This window comes from Serinus canaria, chromosome 22 (genome assembly GCF_022539315.1).
Source record: "Serinus canaria isolate serCan28SL12 chromosome 22, serCan2020, whole genome shotgun sequence".
In the NCBI taxonomy this organism is placed as follows: Eukaryota; Metazoa; Chordata; class Aves; order Passeriformes; family Fringillidae; genus Serinus; species Serinus canaria.
The window spans coordinates 2,867,483-2,893,443 of record NC_066335.1 but is presented as its reverse complement, the minus strand read 5'-3'; positions in this window follow the sequence as shown (position 1 = coordinate 2,893,443).

The following is a 25,961-nucleotide window of genomic DNA, read 5'->3' as shown; positions in this document are numbered from 1 at the left end:
TTCCCATTCCCTCTCTCCCAACTTTTCCCCCTTGTTCTCTCTCCCCCTCCGATTCCCTGAATGAAAAAGCACCGAAAATTCCTTGCGTGGAATAAAAAATTCCGTCCACATCCCACAGCCTCGGATTTCCCGGGATTTATCCCAAATTATCCCAGCTGCCTCCCCAAATCACACTCAGCTCCCAAAACCTGAAGAGATCCATGGATTCCCTTTCCCACACCCTGTCCCAGGTGGAAAACTGGGAAGAAATCTTTTGGAAGGCCTGGCTGTGGAGCTGGGATTCCTTGGAATGTTTGGAAAGGGATTTTTGGGATTCCTTGGAATGTTTGGAAAGGGATTTTTGGGATTCTTTGGAATGTTTGGAAAGGGATTTTCGGGATTCCTTGGAATGTTGGAAAGTGATTTTCCATCTGCTGAACAGGTGAGGGAGAGAAATCAAGGGAGAGAACCAAGGGATGCTCATTTCCCACTCTCTCCATCCATAAAACCCAAAGGCAAAGGGATCCATCCACAGATTTCCTTGGGAATGATGGAAAAGCAGCGTTTGGGGCAGCTCCTCCTCTAATTAGGGCAATTAAGAGGAGCAGCTTCCAGAGCGGCCGATGCCTTATCCTGGGAGAAGCTGGGTTAGGATCCAATTCCCATTATAGGATCCATTTCCCATTTTAGGATCCAATTCCTGATTTAGGGTCTAATTCCCATTTTAGGATCCATTTCCCATTGTAGGATCTAATTCCCATTGTTGGATCCAATTCCCATTGTTGGATCCAATTCCCATTTTAGGATCCAATTCCCATTTCAGAATCCATTTCCCATTTTGGGATCCAATTCCCATTGTAGGATCCAATTCCCGGTTTAGGATCCATTTCCCGGTTTAGGATCCATTTCCCATTTTAGGATCCATTTCCCATTTTGGGATCCAATTCCCATTTTAGGATCCAATTCCCATTTTAGAATCCATTTCCCGGTTTAGGATCCAATTCCCATTGTAGGATCCATTTCCCATTGTAGGATCCAATTCCCATTGTAGGATCCAATTCCCATTTTAGGATCCAATTCCCATTTCAGGATCCATTTCCTATTTTAGCATCCATTTCCCATTTCAGGATCCAATTCCCATTTTGGGATCCATTTCCCATTTTGGGATCCAATTCCCATTTTAGGATCCAATTCCCATTTTAGAATCCATTTCCCGGTTTAGGATCCAATTCCCATTGTAGGATCCATTTCCCATTGTTGGATCCAATTCCCATTTTAGGATCCAATTCCCATTTTAGGATCCAATTCCCATTTCAGGATCCATTTCCTATTTTAGCATCCATTTCCCATTTCAGGATCCATTTCCCATTTTGGGATCCATTTCCCATTTTGGGATCCAATTCCCATTTTAGGATCCATTTCCTGATTCAGGATCCATCCCACAATGGGTTCCCAGCCTGGATTATGGGAGGTTTTCCCAAAAGGCACAGAAGCACCAGGATTTTTGGGATTTTTGCTTCCCACTCCTAGCTGGAACAGGATTGAGCCTGGAATTCTGGGAGTTAAAAGAGGACCCATGGATATCACAGGGAAGAGGAAAAACCAGAAATTTTTGTCCTTCCAGTGGGAACCATGCATGGCTTTTCTCCTCTCCACTGGAAAATTCCCATTTTTTGAGCTCCTGAGCATCACCCCAAATCCCAGATTTTAAACCAACGCCTGCCTTCACCTCCCAGAAATCCGTGGATTTGCCCAGGCCGTGTTTTCGTGTGGATTAATGATTCCAACACGGAATTTCTTGTTCCATAATGGATAAATTCCCTGTTCAGGGAGTGCCAGCCGTTATTAATTAAGCCCAGCCCAAGGATTTGTTTGCTTTGATGTCTAAAGCTGCAGCTTTTCATTTTTTTTTTCCTCCCTGCTTGTTAAACTTAATCAAAAGCAATCAAAAACGCTTCCCTAAATTAGAGCAAATTAATTCCCAACAAAAGGAGAAAGTCTCCGGTAGCACAAATGGAAAAGGAATTAAAAATAATTGGAGATGGGAGTCGGGGTAATCTAAATTCAAATATCAGGTTTGGCTCCTGGGCTGCATTTTGGAGGGGTGGGGCAGGGTTAGGACAGGTTTAAATGCTGCTTTTGGGGCTGGGGTTAATCCTGGAGGGGACAGGAAAGGTTTAAATGCTGGGTTTAATTTTGAATGGATAAGACAAGGATGGTGCAAGACAAGATAAGACAAGAAGGGTTTTAATCTGAGTTTGGGATTGGTGCTGGGTTTAATTCTGGATGGGTTAGGACAGGTTTAAATGCTGGGTTTTGTGCTGGATTTAATTCTGGATGGGATAGGTTTTAATCTGAGTTTGGGGTTGGTGCTGGGTTTAATTTGAATGGATAAGACAAGAACGGTGCAAGACAAGATAGGTTTAATCTGAGTTTGGGGTTGGTGCTGGGTTTAATTCTGGATGGGATAGGCCAGGTTTAAATGCTGGGTTTGGTTATTGGGGTTTATTTTGGATGGGATAGGCCAGGTTTAAATGCTGGGATTGGTTATAGGGGTTTATTTTGGATGGGTTAGGAAAGGTTTAAATGCTGGGATTGGTTATAGGGGTTTATTTTGGATGGGTTAGGAAAGGTTTAAATGCTGGGATTGGTGCTGGGTTTAATTTTGAATGGATAAGACAAGGATGGTGCAAGACAAGATAAGACAAGAAGGGTTTTAATCTGAGTTTGGGATTGGTGCTGGGTTTAATTCTGGATGGGATAGGAAAGGCTTAAATGCTGGGATTGGTGCTGGGTTTAATTCTGGATGGGATAGGTTTTAATCTGAGTTTGGGGTTGGTGCTGGGTTTAATTTTGAATGGATAAGACAAGAACGGTGCAAGACAAGATAGGTTTAATCTGAGTTTGGGGTTGGTGCTGGGTTTAATTCTGGATGGGATAGGAAAGGTTTAAATGCTGGGTTTGGTTATTGGGGTTTATTTTGGATGGGATAGGCCAGGTTTAAATGCTGGGTTTGGCTATAGGGGTTTATTTTAGATGGGATAGAACAGGTTTAAATGCTGGGGTTTATGCTGGATTTAATTCTGGAGGGGATAGGAAAGGTTTAAATGCTGGGATTGGTGCTGAGTTTAATTTTGAATGGATAAGACAAGGATGGTGCAAGACAAGATAAGACAAGAAGGGTTTTAATCTGAGTTTGGGGTTGGTGCTGGGTTTAATTCTGGATGGGTTAGGAAAGGCTTAAATGCTGGGATTGGTGCTGGGTTTAATTCTGGATGGGTTAGGACAGGTTTAAATGCTGGGTTTTGTGCTGGATTTAATTCTGGATGGGATAGGTTTTAATCTGAGTTTGGTGCTAGGTTCAAATATGGATGGGATAGGCCAGGTTTAAATGCTGGGTTTGGTTATTGGGGTTTATTCTGGATGGGATAGGCCAGGTTTAAATGCTGAGTTTGGTTATTGGGGTTTATTCTGGATGGGATAGGCCAGGTTTAAATGCTGAGTTTGGTTATTGGGGTTTATTCTGGATGGGATAGGCCAGGTTTAAATGCTGGGTTTGGCTATTAGGGGTTTATTTTGGATGGGATAGGCCAGGTTTAAATGCTGGGTTTGGTTATTGGGGTTTATTCTGGATGGGATAGGCCAGGTTTAAATGCTGGGTTTGGTTATTGGGGTTTATTCTGGATGGGATAGGCCAGGTTTAAATGCTGGGTTTGGCTATTGGGGTTTATTTTGGATGGGATAGGCCAGGTTTAAATGCTGGGTTTGGTGACATCCCCGAGCAGAGCCTGCAGGCCGGAGCTCCCGGATCCCAGCGAATTCCTGAGGTTCCTGTGTCCGTGTTTGTCCCTGTTTATCCTTGATCCTCCCTGGCACCACCTGCTGCCGCGTGGGAAAAGCCGGGAAATCGCGGCTGCCCACGAAATCCGGGAGCAGGAGCAGCGCCCGGGAGTTGTTCCCAGTGCCTGGAAAAATGGGATTTGGAGGAGTGGCAGCCTGGATGTCAGCAGCTCAGGGAGAACCGTGGAATTGTGGAATTCCAGAGTGGTTTGGGTGGGAAGGGACCATAAATCCCATCCACTTCCAACCATAAATCCCTGGGCACTTCCAGGGATCCAGGGGCAGCCCCAGCTCCTCTGGGAATTCCATCCCAGCCCCTCCCCACCCTCCCAGCCAGGAATTCCTTCCCAATCTCCCATCCAGCCCTGTCCTCTGGCAGTGGGAGCCATTCCCTGTGTCCTGTCCCCTCCATCCCTCCTCCCCAGCTCTCCTGGTGCCCCTCTGGCAATTCCAGCCAGGAATTCTTCCCCAATGTCCCATCCATCCCTGCCCTCTGGCAGTGGGAGCCATTCCCCGTCTCCTGTCCCTCCATCCTTGTCCCCAGTCCCTCTCCAGCTCTCCTGGAGCCCCCTCAGCCCCTGGAAGAGGCTCTGAGCTCTCCCTGGAGCTTTCTCTTCTCCCTTGGGCACTTCAGGGATCCAGGGGCAGCCACAGCTCCTCAGGGAATTCCATCCCAGCCCCTCCCCACCCTCCCAGCCAGGAATTCCTTCCCAATGTCCCATCCAGCCCTGCCCTCTGGCAGTGGGAGCCATTCCCTGTGTCCTGTCCCTCCATCCTTGTCCCCAGTCCCTCTCCAGCTCTCCTGGAGCCCCTTCAGGCTCTGGAAGGGCTCTGAGCTCTCCCTGGAGCTTCCCTTTTCCAACAACTCCAAGTCTTTGCTCATCCCAGGACTCTGTTGGATTTCTGGGTCAATCTGAGCTTCCCATCCCACAACATCCCAAATTCCTTGTCCAACCTGTCCCTGGGCTTAGAGCCACCTGGGATGGTGGGAATTGTCCCTGCCCATGGGACTGGCTGGGATTTAAGGTCCTTTCCAACCCAAATCATTCCAAGACCCCAATGCGACACGGAACCGCGAATTCCTGCTCCGAGACCAAGCTCTGGGGGGATTTTGGTTAAAGGGAAAACAAATTCCTGAAATTGAGGAACAAGCATTTAATGGGAGTTTAAATTTCCATAAACACCCAGTGAGGAAACATCCCAAATCCACCCCTTCCCCTTGGAATTCCCTTCTCCAAACCACGCTGGGGGCCACAATTAAACCATTGGAATATTCTCCAAGTGGGGCTTCCCAGTGCCAGACACTCGGGATAATCCGTTCAGGCACCACGGGAATTCGCTGCCACCAAGGGCCGTCCCCGGTGTCACCCGCGCTCAGCGTCAGGACCTGCTCCTCCTTAGCGCCAACGCTGAACGCATCCCGCTGTTTTCCCGTCTCCGGGAGAGGGGAAAAAACCCTTCCTGACAGCTTGGATAACCTTTCCCTGCTCCCGTTCTCACTCGGGAAGCGCTGACGCTCCCGGCTCGGGGCAGCTGTGAAGAGCAGAGGGCGGGGAGCGGGGGGTGGAAGTGTGGCGTTGTGCCGGCTAAAAATACGGCGAGTCTGGCACGTTCTGCCTTTTCCTTGGAATTCAGCATCCCTCCTGTGCTGCTCCAAGGGTGGCCCTAATTAGGGGTGTCAGAGCGTGAACAGATTTTTTGGGGGGGTGTGGGGATTTTTTTATTCCCCTTTTCCCACCGTGGATTTTTTTTTTTGGGGGGGGTGTTGGCAGCAAATCCCACTCGGAAAGAGGGGAACGGCTTCCCACTGCCACAGGGAAGGGATGGAGGGGATTTTGGGAGATTCCCAGAGAAAACTGCGGCTGCCACATCCCTGGAAGTGTCCCAAGCCAGGTTGGAATCACCTGGGATAATGGAAGGAGGCCCAGTGGAACAGGATGGGATTTAACTCCATTCCCACCCCAAAAACTCTGGAATTTCATTCCTGGTGCTGTTTCCTGCTCCAACAATCGACTGGCAGGAGGGCCAGGAGCCTTTGTGTCCCCTCCTGGTGCCGGTGACGTCCTTGCGGAGGAAAAGCCCCCAAACAAAGCCAGGAGTCGTCAGTTAATTGCGTTTTAACGGCAAAATAATTCCGTGAGTCAAAGCCATTGATTGACTCAATCCCGTCCTTCTGCGGGGGCTGAGGATTCGGGGGTTGTTTATTCCCATTAAATTCCTGCCGGGGATTTTATTCCCATTAATGCTCCCGCCAGGGGATGCAGGAGAAGGTGATGGGAGGCCCACAAAAACTGCTTGGTTTGGGGCGGATTTGGGGTTTTGGGACTGTTTGGGGAGGAACCCAACAACTGCAGCATCCCTGGTCCCCAAATCCGTGCCCTGGTCCTTTTTCCGCAGCCTGGGATGGATCCCAGCTCTGGGGTCCTCCCATGACCTCCCTTCTCCCAGACCAGCCAGTGGGAGGCAAGACCCTTCTGGAAGTGCCTCTTTTCCCCCTTTTTCCCCCCGTTCTGACTCGGGTGACTCACACAGCTCCTCCAGAGAAAGCTTTTCCTCGGGGGAGCCGCGAAATCCGCGGCGCTTGAGGAGCAGCGGAGCTTTAAACCTCGCCCGCGCTGGCAAATGCCAGGCTGCGAATCTGGCCCGGGATTTTTTCAATTAAGCTTTTCTTTTCGGGGTTGTTATATTTTTTTTTTTTTTTCCCTGTGTTTTGTGGTTTTTTTTTTTTTTTTCCTTTTCCCTCTCTGTGAGGCGAATTAATTGATATTTGCTCAGTGTGTCAAAATAGCTGCGGTGCGTTGGAGTGCCGCGCTCGGATCGGGGAGGGAAGGGAAGGGAAGGGAGGGTGACTCAGTGGGAAGGGAATTAAAAGCAGCAGCTCCTGCTCAAGGCCAGGCTCAGTTCTGCTCCGAGGAACGGGAGGGGAGCACGTGGATTGCAGGGAAGCTGTTCCCAGGAAACCGGCCCCGAGCTGCTTTGGGGGGGATTCACCTCGTTTTGCCTCTTCCCAGGGTTTGATGGAAAAGTTGGAGTGCAGGGTTGGGGTCTGAGGCAAAGTGGGGTGGAATTCCTGGAGAAGCTGTGGCTGCTCCATCCCTGGAAGCGTCCAGGGCAAGTTTGGAGCCACCTGCGGTAGAGAGAGGTGCTGTGGTTGGAAGTGGATGGGATTTAAGGTCCTTCCAGCCCAGACCGTTCCAGGATTTTGTTTTCCCATCCCTCTGTGGGTGCTGCAGGAACAGCCCTGGACACTGGGAATGGGCTGGGAAGGAGAGCCTGGAGTGCCAGGGCACAGGGAATGGCTTCCACTGCCAGAGGGCACAGTGAGTGGGATTTTGGAAGGAATTCCTGGCTGGGAGAGGGAAGAGGGGCTGGGCTGGAATTCCCAGAGCAGCTGTGGCTGCCCCCAGATCCTTGGAAGTGTCCAAGGCCAGCTTGGAGCAACCTGGGATAATGGGAAGTGTTGGGATTGGAAGTGGATGGGATTTAGGTCCCTTCCCAACCCAAAGCATTCCATGATGCCCTGATCTTCATCTTCCATGGAAGGTGAGGAGGGGCTGGGCTGCTGGATTTGGGAATGCCATGGATCCATTCCCATGGCTGGATAAACACATCCCTGGATTTGTTTGCTCTGTTCCTTGAGGGGTGAACCCTCTTAGAAACCAGAATTCTATTAAGGATGATAATTAAGAATCTATTAATTCTATTATTTTATCTCACCTGGATCATGCTCAGCCCCACCTGGCAGCAGGACAATCCCTGGATATGTTGAATTCCAGCTTTCCCAGCTCCCATTGCAGAAAGCCAGAATCCCCAGTTCCAGGGGTTCCGACGTTCCCGATGAAATCCCGATTTTTCCCGTGCCCTCCCTCCTCCTGCTCTGCTCCCATTTATCTGCCCTCATTTGTCACCTTGATCCGTTCCCAGTCTCCCACCGGGGCCGTGGAGTTGAGCGCGGGATTAGGGGGAGTTTAATTGGATCTCCCTCCCACCTTCAGCTCCAATAAAACTTTGTGGAGAGATAAAAATCTCCCAGGGCTCTGCGGAACAAAAGGGCCCGGGGAGGGGACCCAGATCACTTTTTCCACTTCCCATTTAATTTTTTTTTTCTCCCCTGGTTAAATTCTCTGCCAAGCCGTGCTTGAGGCTGATTAAGCAGGGGAGGGAGGATTTCTGGGAGCGGCGTTATCCCATTTTTCCGTGTGTAAGCACTCGCTGGCTGCTGCTCTCGCCCTCTCGCCGTGATTCCCCCTGACAGGAAGATGAATTGGGCTCCGGCCGGGGAGAAAATAACATTTATTTCACATGGAAAAAGTGCTGAGCCGCGGGAGAAGCGGGAGCAGGGAGGTCAGGATGGGGGAGAGGGGATGGGAAGGGAGGGATGCACCTGGATTTGGGATCCTTGGATGTAGAACCCTCGGTTATGCTGGTTTGGGGGCTCAGGTTTAACATTCCAGGCACTGGGAAACTCTTATCCCAGTTTATGGAACATCCTTGATCATCTCCAGGCATTGGGAATGTGCCATCCCAGTTTTTGGAATATCCCTGATGATCTCCAGGCACCGGGAATGTGTTATCCTGGTTTGGTGGAACATTCCTGGTGATCTGCAGGCACTGGGAATGTGCTATCCCAGTTTATGAAACACTCCTGGTGATCTCCAGCCACTGGGAATGTGCTATCCCAGTTTATGGAACATTCCTGGTGATCTGCAGGCACTGGGAATGTGTTATCCTGGTTTAGTGAAACACTCCTGGTGATCTCCAGGCACTGGGAATGTGTTATCCCAGTTTATGGAACATCCCTGGTGATCTCCAGGCACTGGGAATGTGTTATCCCAGTTTATGGAGCATCCCTGGTGATCTCCAGGCAGTGGGAATGTGCTATCCTGGTTTAGTGGAACATTCCTGATGATCTCCAGGCACTGGGAATGTGTTATCCCAGTTTATGGAGCATCCCTGGTGATCTCCAGGCAGTGGGAATGTGTTATCCCGGTTTAGTGGAACATTCCTGATGATCTCCAGGCTTTGGGAATGTGTTATCCCGGTTTAGTGAAACACTCCTGGTGATCTCCAGGCACTGGGAATGTGTTATCCCAGTTTATGGAATATCCCTGGTGATCTCCAGCCACTGGGAATGTGCCATCCCAGTTTATGGAACATCCCTGGTGATCTCCAGGCTTTGGGAATGTGCTGTCCTGGTTTAGCAGCTCCTGTTTAACATTCCCGAGGATCTCCAGGCATCAGGAGCGTATTTCCATCCTGGAATTTCCGTGTGAAGGCATGGTGTGGTTTTCTGGGAACCTGTGGCCCCTCCAGAATCCCCATCCCGTTGTTCTCATCCCATCCTGTTTTCCCAGAACACTGAGAGGATCCCGCTGTCCTCATCCCGCTCCTCTTCCTCCAGGGATGATTGAGGCCTTCCAGAGGGATCTGGGATGGATGGGAGCTGATTGAGACCACCTGGCTCTGGGAAAATCTGGGAATGATCCCAATTCCCTCATCCTCCACCACAGAGCCCCAAATCTTCCTCTGCTGGGGGTGTCTCCCAGCCCAAAGCAAAATTCCCAGGAAAAATGGGAAGTGCCACCACTCCAGAAGAACATGAGGAGCTGCTGGATCCAGCTGAGCCTTGCAGAAAAATCCAATTAAAATCTGGGAAAAATCTGCCCTTTCCTTGCTGGTTTTGCTCCTCTCCCTTATCCCAGGAGCTGTTGCTGGTAGGGAAAAAAATCCAGGCTAATCATTAGGGTGGGAATCGTTCCCGCTCCTGTTAAAAATAATCCTGGTTGGGTTTTTTCCCTGCTGCTTTTGAGTCTTTTGGGTTCTCGGCCCAACTTTTTCTTCTCCTGCAGTGACATTTGGAGGGGAAAGTGGGAGAAGTGTGAAAGGAGGAGGCGGAACAAAGGAAGGGCATGAAAATATGGAAAATTGGGGGTGGCTGGCGGGGGAAGGAGGAGGGGAGAGTTTGAGGCTCTTGCGGAGTGAAATTCCCATCCCAAACCCCCCCAAAATCAGGGAAAAGGCTGCAGGGAAGGTGCTTGACCCTGCAAAGAGGATCCTGATGGGAATTGAGGGGTGGGGAATGGGGCTGGAGCATCCAAAGGAGGAGGTCGGGTTTGGAGAACCCCTTGGAGGTGGGAATGGTGGAGTTGGAGCATCCGTTGGGACATGGGAATGTTGGATTGGAGCATCCACGGGGATGGGAATGTTGGGTTGGAGCATCCATGGGGACTGGGAATGTTGGGATTGGAGCATCCATGGGGACAGGGAATGTTGGGTTTGGAGCATCGCTCAGAGCACATTTCCCATGGTTTTGCCTTCCCTTCCTGAGTCCCCATGCCTGTCCCAGCCCAGCCTGGAATTCCCTTCCCTCCAAACTCCTTTGGGAAGCATCAGGCTGGGAAATGGAGACAATTCCAGGCCCAGAGAGAAAATTCCTCAGCCGGAATCAGAGAGGACCTGGATTCACTGCCAGCTCCTCCGGGGACAGCGGCGGGGACAAAGGGACATTGTCCGGGCCTTTCCAGCCCCAAATCCAGATTTTGTCCAAGTTTTTTTTTTTTGTCAGAGTTTTCCAGACCCCAACTGGATCTGCCCCAATATCCCGGATATCCCAGCATGGAACAGGGGCTGGAACTGTTCTGGTGGGATCAATTTTTACCGGATTTGAGCTTTTAAAATGCACATTTCTACCCAGAATTATCCCATGCCTCAGTTTCCCCCCTGCTGACTGCTCAAACTCTGCTTCTCCTTTGTTTCCTGCTCCCAGAATTCCAATTTTTTGGGCCCAGCTGGTGAAACTTCGGGGCTTTCACTGCTGTTTGTTGGGGTTTCTCCGAATCCCCCCTCCCCCTGCTGCTTTTTGGGGCTGCCCTGAGCAGCTTTTCCACCCAGAGCTCATTCCAGAGCCTTTCCTGCCTGGAGAGGCCACTCCAAGGGGCTGCCAAAGGAGCACTGGAGCCTTCAGCGCTCCATGAATCGCCCAATTCCCGTTTTCCAGGGAGAACGCGACGCTTTTCCCGCCTGGCACCTCCGCCCGCTCCTGGGAGCTGCTCCAGAGGGAAAATCCCAAATTCCTTCACCTCGTGATGCCTGATCCGAGCAGCCCTGGCCGTGCCAGCTGGATCACCCCATCCCCTGGCCCTGGGGGTCTCCAGGCTCAGCTCCTGGAGTGAAAAACAAGGAAAAACCGCGGATTTTTGGCCGATCAGCACCTTCCTGGTAGGGCTGGGAGTGCGGGGCCGCGATCTGCGCTGATCCAGGGATTGAATCACCCAGGAGCGCCCCAGCAGCATCAAGAGATGAATTAATTGCCGGCGAATCGTTAATGAGGCGTCGTGAGTCAGCGGCGGTTTGATCTCGGGCACGCGAGGAAGGAGCTGCTGCGGGAGGGTTTGGATTGAAGTCGTTGGGAAAGGGTTTGGATTGAAGTCGTTGGGAAAGGGTTTGGATTGAAGTCGTTCCAGCCCCGCCATCCCACTGGTGAGGACGGGCCGTGATTGCAAATGAGGCTCCCGGAGCATCCCAAAGCCCCTCAGGATTTCCAAAGGAAGCATCCCAAACTTTTTGGTTGGAATTCCCAGCTCCGTAGGATGCTCGGGATGGCGCTGTCGCTGACCCCAAGCCATCCCATGCCACCATTCCCACCTGGAGCTGCTCCAGCTCCTTTGGAATCCACACCAGCAAAGTCCAGCCCAGGCCTGGTGTGGCTGTGAGGGTTTCTGGGTGTGAATCCTACCTCAAATATTCCTAAAATGATCCCTTAAAATCCACTCCCAGCTGTGCCAAGGGGCTCCCAGCACTGCTCTGAGCCTCCCATGGGGTCAGGAATGTGAACCCCATGGAGGGGTTGGTGGCACTGGGGACACCTCTGCACATTGGTCCCCTCCCCATGGAGGGGTTGGTGGCACTGGGGACATCTCTGGGCATTGGTCCCCTCCCCATGGAGGGGTTGGTGGCACTGGGGACATCTCTGGGCATTGGTCCCCTCCCCATGAAGGGCTTGGTGGCACTGGGGACATCTCCAGCTACTGATCCCCCTTCCTACAGCAGGGTTGGTGGCACTGGGGACATCTCTGGGCATTGGTCCCCTCCCCATGGAGGGGTTGGTGGCACTGGGGGGACATTTCTGGGCACTGATCCCCCTTCCCACAGCAGGGTTGGTGGCACTGGGGACATCTCTGGGCATTGGTCCCCTCCCCATGAAGGGCTTGGTGGCACTGGGGGGACACGTCTGGGCACTGATCCCCCTTCCCACTGTGGGGTTGGTGGCATTGGGGACACCTCAGGGCACCTCTCCTTGTGTAGAGATGATGGCACTGGGGTCCCCTCACCCCGGAGCTGCCTCTCCAGGCAGGAAAGCCTCCGGAACGAGCAGAAAATCCAACATTTCCAGAGCTCTCCAACATTTCCAGAGCTCTCCAACATTTCCAGAGCTCTCCAACATTTCCAGAGCCCAAAGGCGGCGGGCGAGGGCGGGCGGCTCCTCTCAGCCGGGTAATGGCTCGTGGCTGACAAGGAGCCTCTGTTCTCCTCCTCGGAAAAGCTTTTAAGAGCCCCGGGAAGGACGGGCAATTACGGGAAGGTTGGCGCTCTCCGCGGGGCGTTGCGGATCGCTCGTGGATGTTTTGTCGAGCAGGGAAAAAAAAAAAAGATGGGATTTTGGAGAGAGGAAAAAGCGGCGCGGTCAGAGCCGGCCCTGGCGCTGCTCTTGGGGTTAATGGAGCTCCGTAATTAGCGCTGTCATTAGCGCTGCTCATCAGGGGAGGGGGAGGGGGCTCGTCCAAAAAAATCCTGGAGAGGTCCAAAGGGTAACGCTGGGGAAGAGGGGGAAGTGAGTGAAGGAATTTTGGGGTGGCTCAAAGGGCGAGCGCAGCCGGGACTGTGGCCTTTGTAAGGGATTGGTGGCACTGGGGACATCTCTGGGCATTGGTCCCCTCCCCACAGAGGGGTTGGTGGCACTGGGGACACCTCTGGGCACTCGTCTCCTCCTCCCTGGGGGGTTGGTGGCACTGGGGACACCTCTGGGCACTCGTCCCCTCCTCCCTGGGGGTTGGTGGCACTGGGGACACCTCTGGGCACTCGTCCCCTCCTCCCTGGGGGTTGGTGGCTCTGGGGACACCTCCAGGCATTGGTCACCCCCCTGTGCAGAGGTTGCAGGCTCTGGGGACACCTCTGGGCACTGGTCCCCTCCTCCCTGGGGGGTTGGTGGCTCTGGGGACACCTTTGGGCCCGTGGCCTTCTCCAAGGGTTGGTGGCTCTGGGGACACCTCTGGGCACTCGTCCCCTCCTCCCTGGGGGGTCGGTGGCTCTGGGGACACCTCTGGGCCCGTGGCCTTCTCCAAGTGTTGGTGGCACTGGGGACACCTCTGGGCACTCGTCCCCTCCTCCCTGGGGCTTGGTGGCACTGGGGACACCTCTGGGCACTGGTCCCCTCCCACAAAGGGGTTGGTGGCACTGGTCCCATCTTCTTGGAGGTGTTGGTGGCACTGGGGACACCTCTGGGCACTGGTCCCCTCCTCCCTGAGGGGGGTTGATGGCACTGGGGACACCTCCAGGCCTTGGTCCCCTCCCACACTTGGGATTGGCGGCACTGGGGACACCTCAGGCCATTGGTCCCCTCCCCATGGAGGAGTTGGTGGCCCTGGTCTCCTCTTCTTGGAGGGGTTGGTGGCACTGGGACACCTCCCAGGCCCCTCCCCATGGGGACAGCTGAAGTCTGGCAGAAATCCCAACCTCCCCCAAGCCTTTCCCGGGATTTTTCCCGGCTGGAAATGGATCAGGAGCAGCTCCCAGAGCCGGGAGCTCAGCAGCAATTTCAATTTTCCCCTTGCAATTCCCGCTGCTTGGAGGTGCCATCCTGATTTATTCCAGGGATTTCCAACCTGCTGAAGCCACTCCCAGGATCCCCAGAGAGCCAGAAATCCCAGGAAATTCCGGGATTCCAGAGGCTGGAAACCCCCAGCCCTTCCCCGTCCATCACCCGGCATTGGCGTCATTCCCGATTTCCTGCTGTGCCAGGGAAAGTGGGGAAAGTGGGATTGGGGGATTTTTCCCCCTCCTCCCACGCTGTGGTTTTCCGCACGGCTGGGAATTGTGGCTGTTTCCATGTGTTTTCACTGGAATCCTAATTCTGGGAAAAAAAAACCCTTTCCATATGGAGCTGATTTAATTCCTTTCCCTTGGCTCTGCTTTCCCTTCAATCTGCCACCGCTTTCCCTTTTCCAGGGGCAAAATTCCCTGTGAATCCCTGAGATTCCTCCCGGAGAGGAAAACTGGGAGCAAAGCAAGATTCCCAGAGCCTGGATGAGGCTTTTTTTTTTGGATCAAACCACTCGCCATCCCCTATTTATTCCATGTGCAAGCTGTTTTTCCAGGGAATTTCTTGCGTCACCGGCATCCCAGCAGGGCTCCATCCACCTCCTGTCGCTCGCCCTTCGCTTGGAAAAGGTGATGGATGCTGTTCCTGCTGCCAGCCCCTTCCCACACGGATCCTGTCGCTTCCCAGGAGCCGGAAAAATCCACAATAATTCCCTGCGTCACCTTCGCCGGGCTGCCAAGGCCCAGGGGGGGAAAAAAAGCTGTGGAAAAATCTGGATTTTATAAAATCCTAAAGGTCAGGGCAGCTGTCAGGAAATCAATGGTGTGATGATTCCATAAATCAGCTGAAAAAACAGGGATAGGGCAGAGGGAAACCGGGAGCAGCAGCAGCTTGTGGGGCCAGGGGGAAAAAGAAAAAAAAAAAAATCCTGGGATTTTGTGTTGGAGGACAAATTCCAGGAAAAGAATCGGATCCAGATGGCCAGGGCTGGATGTTGGGGATGGGGAATTTGTCCTTCTGGAGGCAGATCCAGCTGGAACGTGGGAATTCTGTGTTTGTCCCTGATTGTTTCCATGAGCTGGGGATTATTTTTCCCACCAGGAGAAGGTGGATGCTCGGCTGTGCTCTTTTCCAGGCGGGATCAGCCCTGCACCCTCCTCACCCCATGGATCTCTGCTGGGTGGGTAATGAATTCCTGCTGGGCTCTGGAATTCCCGCTCCGAAGAGGAATTGCAGGAGCAGGGCGGCTCCAAGCCCCAGGAATTCCTGAGAAAGGTGCAGTTTTCCAGCAGGAAATTTTCCAGCTCCTGCCTCTTCCATCAGTGCCAGGATTTGGTGGAAGATCCATCCAAATTTGCTGGAATTCTGTGGCAGATCCATCCGAATTTATGGGGATTCAGTGACAGATCCATCCAAATTTCCTGGGATTCCACAGGAGAGCCATCCAAATTTATGGGGATTCAGTGCTGGATCCATCCAAATTTGCTGGGATTCTGTGGCAGATCCATCCAAATTTACCAGGATTCAGTGACAGATCCATCCAAATTCACTGGGATTTGGTGGCAGATCCATCCAAATTCCTTGGGATTCCATGGTGGATCCATCCAAATTCTTTGGGATTCAGTGGAAGATCCATCCAAATCAGGCAGCCCAGTCTCTCCAGGAGAATTCCCGGATCCTGTGGAGCCATTCCCAGGAACCCACATGTGTTGTTCCCCTCCTGCTTTTCCTCGCTGTCCCGGACTCCCCATGGGATTGGGATTCCCACTGGGATTGGGATTCCCACTGGGATTGGGATTCCCACTGGGATTGGGATTCTTCGCTTCTCACCTGTGTGTGTCCCAAAATTTGGAGGATGCTGGATTTTGGCCTCAGGATTCCTACAGATCCCTGGGAGCCCCTTGGAGCTGCATCCCACAGGCTCCAATCTCTGCTCCCCACCTCCCAAGAGATCCCATTGGAATCACCGTGGTCCTCGTGGGATTTTTCCCTGTTTAACGAGCAGGGAATGGTGGCAGGATCTGGCTCTGGAGATGGGACAACCAGAGGGATGAGGGGCCAGCAGAGCTTTTCCAATCTTTTTTTTTTCCCCTAAAAATCTGGATCTGATGATCCCGGTTTGCTGGTTCTCATTCTCCCTCCTGCTCATTAATTAATTAATTATCAGTCCTGTTCCACATCCTAATCCCTCGCTAATCCCTGGATGGCGTTGCTGCCAGGATCCCAGAGGCGACGTTGATTTCCCAGCCCTGAGGAACTTCCCACGAAAAAACAGGAAAAATTTGGAGAGGAGGATCCCAAGCTGTGGCTGCTCCATCCCGGGAAGTCTCCAAGGCTCCAGAGGTTTCCCTCGGGTTCTTCTGAGCTTGGATTCATCCCATCAGAGCCGCCGGTGAAATCCTGGAGCAGCCATGGATTTGTCCGAGCTTTTTTTCCCATGGATTTGCAAGCTCATTACACGGCCAGGCCTGACGGCATTCCAGGGAGGAGCAGAGCGGGATAATCCCACCACAATCCCCAAAATCCAGCCTGGAGCTCCACAGAGCTGTGTCCTGGGGGAGCTCCAGGCAGGGGGATGTTCCCACATCCCACATTCCAGATCCCACATTCCCAAACTCCAAACCCCATGTCCCACATCCCAAATCCCACATTCCAAACCCCACACTCCAAACCTCATATCTCACATTCCAAACCCCAAACCCCACATCTCAAACCCCACATCCCAAACCCCAAATCCCAAACCCCACATTCCAAACCCCACATCCCACATTCCCAATCCCACACTCCAAACCCCACATCCCACATTCCAAACCCCACATCCCACATTCCACATCCAAATCCCACATCCCAGCCCCGCATCCCACATTCCAAAAACACCTCAGAAAGAAGAGTTCCCCCACAGCCATTAATTTGTCATTCTGATCCCTAAAAATGCTCCAGAATACCAGGATTCCCAGGATTCCCAGGATTCCAGGATTCCCAGGATTCCAGGACTCCCAGAATTCCAGAATTTCCAGGATTTAAGGAGCAAGAAGCAGGATCCTGGATAACCAAGGACACAGCCAGGGGGGGATCCTGGGGAAACACAGCGGATCCTGATTCCCTCTGCTGATTCCAAGGATTCCTGATCCTTGGAAGTGTCCAAGGCTGGGTTGGAGATCCTGGGATGGGGAAGGTGTCCCATTCCTGGGATGGGCTCTAAGATCCCTTCCCATTCCATGATTCCACAATTCCCAAACAGGCTCCAGCAAAGAGCTGCTGATGGAAACCCCCCCCGACCCCGCTCCGATGCTCCCAGGGCTGTGAGATCCATAAAAACCAGGCCCAGGAAATCAATAATTCCAAGGAGCTCCTGGGAGGCAGCAGTGCTTGGAGAGCTGAGGGCACATTCCACATGGCAGGATCCTGAGGGCTGTGGGAAGGGGTTTGGGAATTCTTTAATTAAGGTGATTTATGTTCCTTCTCTTGATTGAATCCCTGGAGCCTCGGGAATCCGTCAGAGGGAACAGGCGGCATCGATTCCATGTCCAGCCTGGAATCCAGGTGGGTGTGGGGTGGTAATGAGGAAAAATCCTGCTGGAAAAGCAGCTGGAATGTGCCTGGATGGGCAAAACTGGGAATGAGAGTCAGGGATCCAACAGAGGCTGGTTGGGCCATCCCTGATCCATCAGGGCAGTCTGGGCGGATCCAGAGGATCCAAAAGGAGTCAAAATCAGGGATGGACAAACACCTAAGGAGCCAAAAACTGGGATTTGCTTAAAATCAGGGAATCAAAGCCAAGGCAGGTCCTTGGGAGCTGAGGAAATGAGGGATTTGTAGCTTAGGATGAGGAGAGGAGCTCTGGAAGTCCGGGATCACAGCCCCATTCCCACATCCTGCTGGAGCTCTTCCCTTCCCCAGGCTCCAGCCCCGTTCCAAAGCTCCCAGCTGGCTTTTCCCCCTTAATTTCAGGGATTTGGGTGAGTTCCTCCTCCCTCTTGATCCCAATGAAAGCAAAAGGAAAGCGGAATTTGGAGAGGGAGGATGGAATGAGGCAATTATTCCCTAATTGTGCCAGGAGTGGTGTCCAAGGGGAACCAATAAAGGGATTTAATTGGATTTGGGAAGGGAAGGACTGCAGAACACCCAGAACTCATCCCTTGGGATGTGCTGGAGCTCGGAGTGTCCCAGCAGGAAAATTTGGGATTGAATCCATCAATTTGGGGAGCTCGGAGGGAATTCCCTGGGAATGCACCGCTGACTTTTCCACAAGGATCCTCCTGGGATGCAGAAGAGCCTTTGGAGCAGCCTGGAGCTCTTTTCCATGCAGGAATGGTGGCACCTGGATCCAGGGATCACTGGAAATGCTCTGATCATGGAAGGGGAAACTGAGGCAGGTGTGGATCATGGGAATATCCAGGTCTGGAAAATGTGGGAATGAGACAGGAATCTGCCCCACCCCCACCCCAGGCAGCTGTGGAGAGCAGTTTGGTCCTGGATTTGGAAATTCTGGGAAGTTCTGAGGAAGAGGATGGGAAATAGGGAGAGAAGCATTCCCAGAACATCCCAGGTCATGCCAGGAACCTCCCTATTCCCACTGCTCCTCATGGAATAACCAATTCCCAGGAATGGGGAATAACCATGATTTTCCAGGACTCAGGAATTCCCACTCAGGGATTTTCCCTCTCTCATGGATCCCACCTGGACCCTGCCTGGATTTTCCTCCACTTCCATCCCCTCTTTGCCACCTCCACACTTGGATCCAGCATCCCCTGGAAAAGCGGGAATTGCTCCTATCCCACCCCCAGCTCTTGGAGCAAGGAGTAAATCCAAGCCTTGGATCATGACTTTTATGGATTTTCATCTTTCCAGTTAATTCCCAACTCGGAGCATGGAGAGATGGAGACTCCAGAGGTGGAGATTCCTTCCCATCCCAGGTTTTAAGGGGCAGGAAATCCGAGCAGGAAGCGGCTGCATTATTTAAAAATGTGCTGCTGAATAATTTATCCCAGGAGTCTGTGCACGTTGGACAATATTCCATTACAATATTCCATTAAAAAAAGAAATCAATTACAATTTATGGAAAGGGAAAAAAAAAAATCATCCTACATTCCCTGGCTCGTGGAAAAACGCTGCGGAGGCAAAGATCCCGAGGATTTTTGGGATCAGGGATGGTTTTTCCCCCCCTAAAACTCCTCCTTTTCCACCCAACCCTGTCCCAGGGGGAGATCCCAAAGTTTTCTGGGATGGTTTTCCCCCCCTAAACCAGCTCCTTTTCCCTATAAACGCAGAGCAAAGCAGAAATTCCCGGGAAGAAGCGGCGGGAGCAGCTGGCAGCTCTGGGAATGTGTTCCCAATAATCACACGTGTTTATTCAATGGACAAGAATTCCGTGTTTATTTAATGGACAAGAATTCCCTGTTTATTTAATGAACAATAATTCCATGTTTAATAATGGACAAGAATTCCCTGTTTATTTAATGGACAATAATTCCATGTTTATTAATGGACAATAATTCCGTGTTTATTTAATGGACAAGAATTCCCTGTTTATTTAATGGATGAGAATTCCATGTTTATTTAATGGACAAGAATTCAAGATTTATTTAATGGACAAGAATTCTGTGTTATTTAATAGACAAGAATTCCATGTTTATTTAATGAACAATAATTCCGTGTTTATTTAATGAACAATAATTCCCTGTTTATTTAATGAACAATAATTCCCTGTTTATTTAATAGACAATAATTCCCTGTTTATTTAATGAACAATAATTCCGTGTTTATTTAATGGACAATAATTCTGTGTTTATTTAATGGATAAGAATTCCATGTTTATTTAATAGACAAGAATTCCGTGTTTATTAATGGACAATAATTCCGTGTTTATTTAATGGATGAGAATTCCATGTTTATTTAATGGACAAGAATTCCATGTTTGTTAATGGACAATAATTCCATGTTTATTATTGGACAAGAATTCCGTGTTTATTTAATGGACGAGAATTCCATATTTATTTAATGGACGAGAATTCCCTGTTTATTTAATGGACAATAATTCCGTGTTTATTTAATGGATAAGAATTCCGTGCTGAGCGCCAGCGGAATGCGGAGCTCATTAAAAATGGCTTTGGAATCCTCCTCCCGGGAGGAGATTTTGGGTCATCCAAGGATTTTTTATATTCACATTCCTTTTTCCTGCTTCTCTTCCCTCTGGGCGGCCCTGCTGCTGGTTTTATTTTTCCCTGGAATTCTGGGGCAGGTTCCAGCTGGATGTCCACGGGAAGTGGGCACTGGAAGGGGTTTGGGTTTCATTCCTGGCTCTCTTCCCTATTGGATAATTTGTGCCCTGACCCCGCCTACCTTCCCCCATTTCCATACCCTGGCCCCGCCCCTTCTCCTGCTCTTCATCCCTGGTTCCTTTCAGCTCCTGCCTGCTCCTGATTCCCTCCTCACCCTCACCTCTCCTGGACCTTTGGATTTTCCCTTCAGAAACCCTGCTGGATCTGCTGTGCCAAGGGTGGAGAATGGGAATGGGCACCTGACCAGGGGCTTGGCACCAATTCCCCTCCAACCTGGAATGGGAATGGGACAGGGGCTCCTCCCAGCTGGAACAATTCCCATTTTGGGAATCATGGAGAGGAGGGATGAGGGATGAGGAGGAATCCTGGGATGGGACAGCGAGGTCCTCCCACTGGAATTCCAATGGAATTGGCTCCACTGCTCCCTTCCCACCAGTCCTTCCCATGGGAATGGGGCTTGGGATCATCCCACTCCCGTTTCCTCGGAGCAGCCTCTTCATCCCAGTGGATCTGATCCCTCCTGATGCTCCCTAATGGCTCCAGTGGCTTTTTCCCTCTTTTTTTTTTTGTTCCTGTCTCCTCTTGTTTGGATCAGGCGTTGGTTGCATTATCCCGCTGGTTTTTTATTTTTCCTCAGGGATTTTCGTGGCGTTTTGGGATTAAAACCAGAGGAACCGTGGTTTCCTGGATTTAATTTCTTTCCCAAGAAATCCAAGCAGTTCCAAATTAAAAATTTAGGGGAAGGTTGACCCAAGATCTTGATGGATCCAGGTTTATCCCAATAAAAATCAGCCCCTCCTTTGCTGCTTCCTGCCCTCTAAAGAATCCAGGAGGGGAAAAATAAAATCCCATTTTTTCTCCTTTTCTCTCCACTCCAGGGAGAAAAAAAGGAACAAAAAACCCGTCCAGGCTTCCTTTATCCAAACACTTTCCAAGTTAATTTCCAAAAGCTCGGAGCACTCGATAGTTTTAATTAAGCTGCTGCCTGGGGAAATCTAATTTGTGCAGCCAAAGCCTCTCGCTTTCCTTGGATAGGGATCTCACTCCTGGGAATGCTGATGGTTCCGGCAGCAGTGACTCCAGGGATTTGCTTTTATTCCATTTTATTCCATTTTATTCCATTTGATTCAATTTGATTCCATTTTGTTTTATATTTTATATTTTATTTCACCACGGAAATCCCGTGTTTCCTGGTTATTTCAGCCTAACTGGGTTGTGCTGCTGGAAAGGGGAATCCAGATTTTTCCAGGGATCATCTGGAGTCCATGTGGGAACAGCTCATTCCCCCAAACTTCAAATCAATTCCTCCTAAATTTGATTTTCCCCCTCAGCAACCACCCAGGTTTAATTCCTGATGGGAGCATGAAAACCACTCCAGGATCACTGGGAATACTGATGGGGTTGGGATTGGGGTTTTTCCTTCCTGATGGGATTTGCTGATTCACTGGAATTAATTCAAGTGATCCAGGAGAAGGGAAAATCCTGGATTTGGGCAGCAATCCCACGAAAAATTCCAGCTCAGCTCCTTCCTGGGACTCGTCCTGCTGCAGTTCCAGCTTTTCCAGAGGCTGCCAAGGAAAGGGGCATTTCTGGGAATATTTTTAGCCCTGGCACCTGCCCGTGGAGGGGAAGGTGGGATTTGCCAGCTGACTCCGGGTGGGATTCGGGAGCAGATGGAGCTCCCTGGCTGCTGGCAGGAGCAGCTTGAACTGAAATTTTGGGAGCCTTTTGGGTGCTTTTCCAGGCGGATTTCTCCTTCCTTTTCATGGAAGGGTTGGATTCCGTTCGTTTTCCCAGCCAGGATCCTCGGGGCAGAGCCACAGGAATGGGAATCGTGATCTGGGAAAATTCCTCTCCTTGTTCACCCATTCCAAGTCCACTTCCTTGGTCCTTTTCCCATCCAAGGAAAATGCAGGAAAATGAGGTTTGGAGTCTCCTGCTGGGATTGGTTGGAGCTTTAGGATCCCCCTTTGCATGGAGTTTTTTTGGGGAGGAAAAGAGGAGGTCTGGGAGTCCCTAACATCAAATTTTTGAGCCTGAAATAAGTTGAAAAATCCTCAAAAACAGATCCTGGAGCAGGGCTGAGTATTCCTGCAAATTATCCGCAGGCAGGGAGAGCCGGAGACACCCTCAGGAGTGATTCCTCTTCCCGGAACATATCCAGTCCATAAATATTCCCCAAAAAAAGCAGAACAAAGCCTGATGGATAAAAGATTGGCTGGAGGATGCGTTATGGCACTCACAGCAATCCCGTCCGGGGGAATTTATGGCACCGATAAATTCCCTGCCAAAGGAGGTTGGAGGAGCTCAATCCAGCTCGGATCCCTGGCAAATTCCCAATGTTCTGGTTTGCCCGTTTAAAGGGGAATTGGGATCGAGTCTTTGGGGGATTTGGAATAAAAAAAAATCCAAACAAGCCCTAAAAAGCCTCGCTGAAAAGCCCGGTGGTGCCGTTTGTTCCAGGGTTATTCCGCTGGGATCCTTCCCGTTCCCACAGCGGGGATGGGAGTTCGGAGTGTGGGAAGATGTTGGGAAGGAGGGAATGGGGCGGTGACAGTGACAATTCCTGGTTTTAGGGTGACAGAATTCCCCTGGGAGCAGCTTTTCCACTCCCACCCTGGTGCCCCTGTGGGTTTTGGGTGGGATCATGGAGAAGCCGCTGCATCCAGGTGGGATCTGCCTGTCCTTGGGATCAGAGCATTTCCCATGGCATCGCCTCAGGGATTCAGGGATCCCACGCCCGTTCTGCAGCTGATTTTGGGATTTTCCAGAAGGTTTGGGACAGGGATGGGAATGGGAACAGGAATGGGACAGGGATGGGAATGGGAATGGGAATGGGAACGGGAATGGGAATGGGAATGGGAACAGAAATGGGAATGGGAATGGGCATGGGACTGGTGATGGGGATGGGGATGGGGCTGGGGATGGTGCTGGGGATGGGGCTGGGGATGGGGTATGGCGGATGGGGCAACGGGAATGGGAACAGGAACGGGGATGGGAACGGGAACAGGAATGGGAATGGGAATGGGAATGGGAATGGGAATGGGAATGGGAATGGGAATGGGAATAGGAATGGGAATGGGAATGGGAATGGGAATGGGAATGGGAATGGGAATGGGAATGGGGGTAGGAATGGGATAGGGGCTCTTCCAAGCTGGAACAATTCCCATTTTATGAGCAAGGAAAGGTGAATCATGGAGAGGAGGGATGAGGGATGAGGAGGAATCCTGGGATGGGACAGCGAGGTCCTCCCACTGGAATTCCAATGGAATTGGCTCCACTGCTCCCTTTTCCACCAGTCCTGGACGCCCCATTCCCGCCTCTCTCCTGGTCCTTTCCAGGATTCATCCCAGTGGGAAAGGGATGTGGGAATTGCCATTGTGGGATGCTCCAGGGGGATGGAGCCGGGCAGGGAGGGTGGCACGGCCAGCACAGCTCCCAGTGGTCATCAGGATGCTCCAAGGGTGACATTCCAGGGATAATGGACAAAAGGAAGGGATGAGGGCTGGGAATTCCAACTGCTGGATGAGCTGGAGCTCCCCCACTCATGGATTCGGAGCTGACGGAAGCAGCGAGCCTGGAGAGGGTTAAAGGAGCAGCTGGAACACCAGGGAGCTCAAAACTATGGAAAAGAAATGGGATTTATTCCCAAACCCCACATATTCTGCAGCAATTCCAGCCCAGAGCCTGCGCTGAACTTCCCGGTTCTTTATGGAGGTGACATTTGCATGGAAATGGGATTGGAGAGCGCTTCCAGGGGAGCGCATTCCCAGCTGTTCCTGCTGCTGGATGACCTGGAGGGATCATCTGGGATGAGCTGCAGCTGTGGGAGGTGGGATGGGATGATCCCTGCTCCTTCCCATCCCTGCCATCCCTCCCTTCCCAAAGCCCCTGGAAAACTCCCGAACCCTGAGCTGATCCTCTTCCCTGCATTCCAGCATCAAAATTTGATTTGATTCCGTGTTTTCCCCTCATTCTTTCCCTCAATTTCTGCTCCAAAACAACCCTGGCCAAGTGCTGCTCTGCTGCAGCTTCTTCCTTCCCTTCTCTCCTCATTCCCAGCCCCATTTTTCCCCCTTTTCTCTCATTCCTGCATTTTCAGCCTCCTCACACGGAAGCTTCTTCATTCCCAGCTTTATTCCGAGGAAATTTGGCCTCGGCCCCGTTCGTGCTGAGCCATTTTTAAATCACATCCTCTCATTATTTACACTTTAGAGCCCGCTGTGTTTTTCCGTGTCCTCTTCCCATCGATTTTTGGGGAGGCAGGAAAGGAGCTCAGCTATTCCCCACAAACCAATATTTTTTATCCGCAGCAGGTTTGGTTTGGATTTTTTCTCTTTTTTTTTTTTTTTTTTTTCTGTTTGGTTTTTGGGGTTTTTTTTTTAATTTTTTTTTGTGTGTTTGACATTTTTAGAAAATCAATTCCTGGTGGTTGGGTTTGTTCAGACTCCGGGGCCGGAAGGAGCTGACACAAAGCCGATGTTTATTCCAGGAGAATCCATCCAAACCCTTATCCCGGATTTATCTCCGGCCCAAACATTCCCAAACTCTCCTGGCTGGGTTTTGGATGCCTGAGAGGTTGGGAAGTGCTGCTGTTACTTAAGGAAAAAAGGGAGTAAAACCAGAAGTTTTTTTAGGGCTAAAAAGTAGAAATTAAAACAACAATGAAAATGAAATTAGAATTCTCCTTCCAGCCCTTCCCGCGGGCAAAATGGCACCAACAAACCAAAACTGTGGCTGGAGAATCCTTTTTTGGGAATTCCAGAGGGAGAGGAGGGGTTGGAGCAGGAGCCTGGATTGTTCTGGTACTAGGGGGTTGCATTTCCTGTGGATTTATCCCGAATTTTCCAACTTTTATTGCCACCATTTTCTCCCTCCCACAGGTGATGTCCCCATTCCTGTCCACAAACTCATTCCCTGTCCAGTCTGGAGTGACAAAGATGAAAAAAAGATGGAATAAAGCCAAATAACCCAAAAAACGGAGGCCACAACCCCACGGAGCTCGGGGTGCTCTTCCCGAGCCTTTCCCAAGGATTTAGGAGCTGTTGGAGGATCCAGGCAGGGCAGGGACATCAGTGGGGACATGGCGGGGACAAAGGACAGCCGGTGCTAAATAAAGTTCCCATTATCCCTGGGCAGGAGGAGGGAGGGAGGGAAGGAGATCGACCAGGCCGTAAATTTTCAGAATTGCCCCCAAAAAGCTTCTCCAGGGAGAAAATCCGAGGGAGTGGCCGGGCTGGCTGCAGATAATGGATTCCTCATTAATTAATAATGCGCTGTGATGGAGGCTTTTATTGATCCTTCGATACAAAGCCGACCCCCCTCCATGAATAAAACATGGATGAAAAATGGGATCGGAGCGCGGAACGGGCTGAGTTACGGCCGGCGATCCCGAAATGGCCGGGATGGATTGCAGGGCTGCAGGATTTGCTAATGGATGGCAGCCCCTGATCCCCTGGGATCCCGCAGCGCCAGCCTGGGTGTCCCCAAGGCCTGGGGACAGCGGGGTGGGCACAGCATGGCTCGGCCCATGGAAAGGATTGGAAGGGTCCTTAATAACCGGGATCATGTGGGAATGCCCTTCCCAGCTCGTTTGTGGCCTGGCAGCCACCCAAGCGCCACCATTGTCCCTTTAGGGGATCCTTAGGGATGCTCTGGAGGTGCTGGTTGGGATCCATCCATCCCTGTCATTCTGCTGGTTTCCATCCATCCATCCATCCATCCATCCATCCATCCATCCATCCATCCATCCATCCATCATCCATCCATCCATCCATCCATCCATCCATCCATCCATCCATCCATCCATCCATCCATCCATCCATCCATCCATCCATCCATCCATCCATCCATCCATCCATCCATCCATCCATCCATCCATCCATCCCTCCATCCATCCATCCATCCATCCCCCATCCATCCATCCATCCATCCATCCATCCATCCATCCATCCAGCCATCCATCCACCATCCATCCATCACCACTCCACCCGCCCTCCAGCCATCCAGCCATCCATCCATCCATCCATCCATCCAGCCTCCCA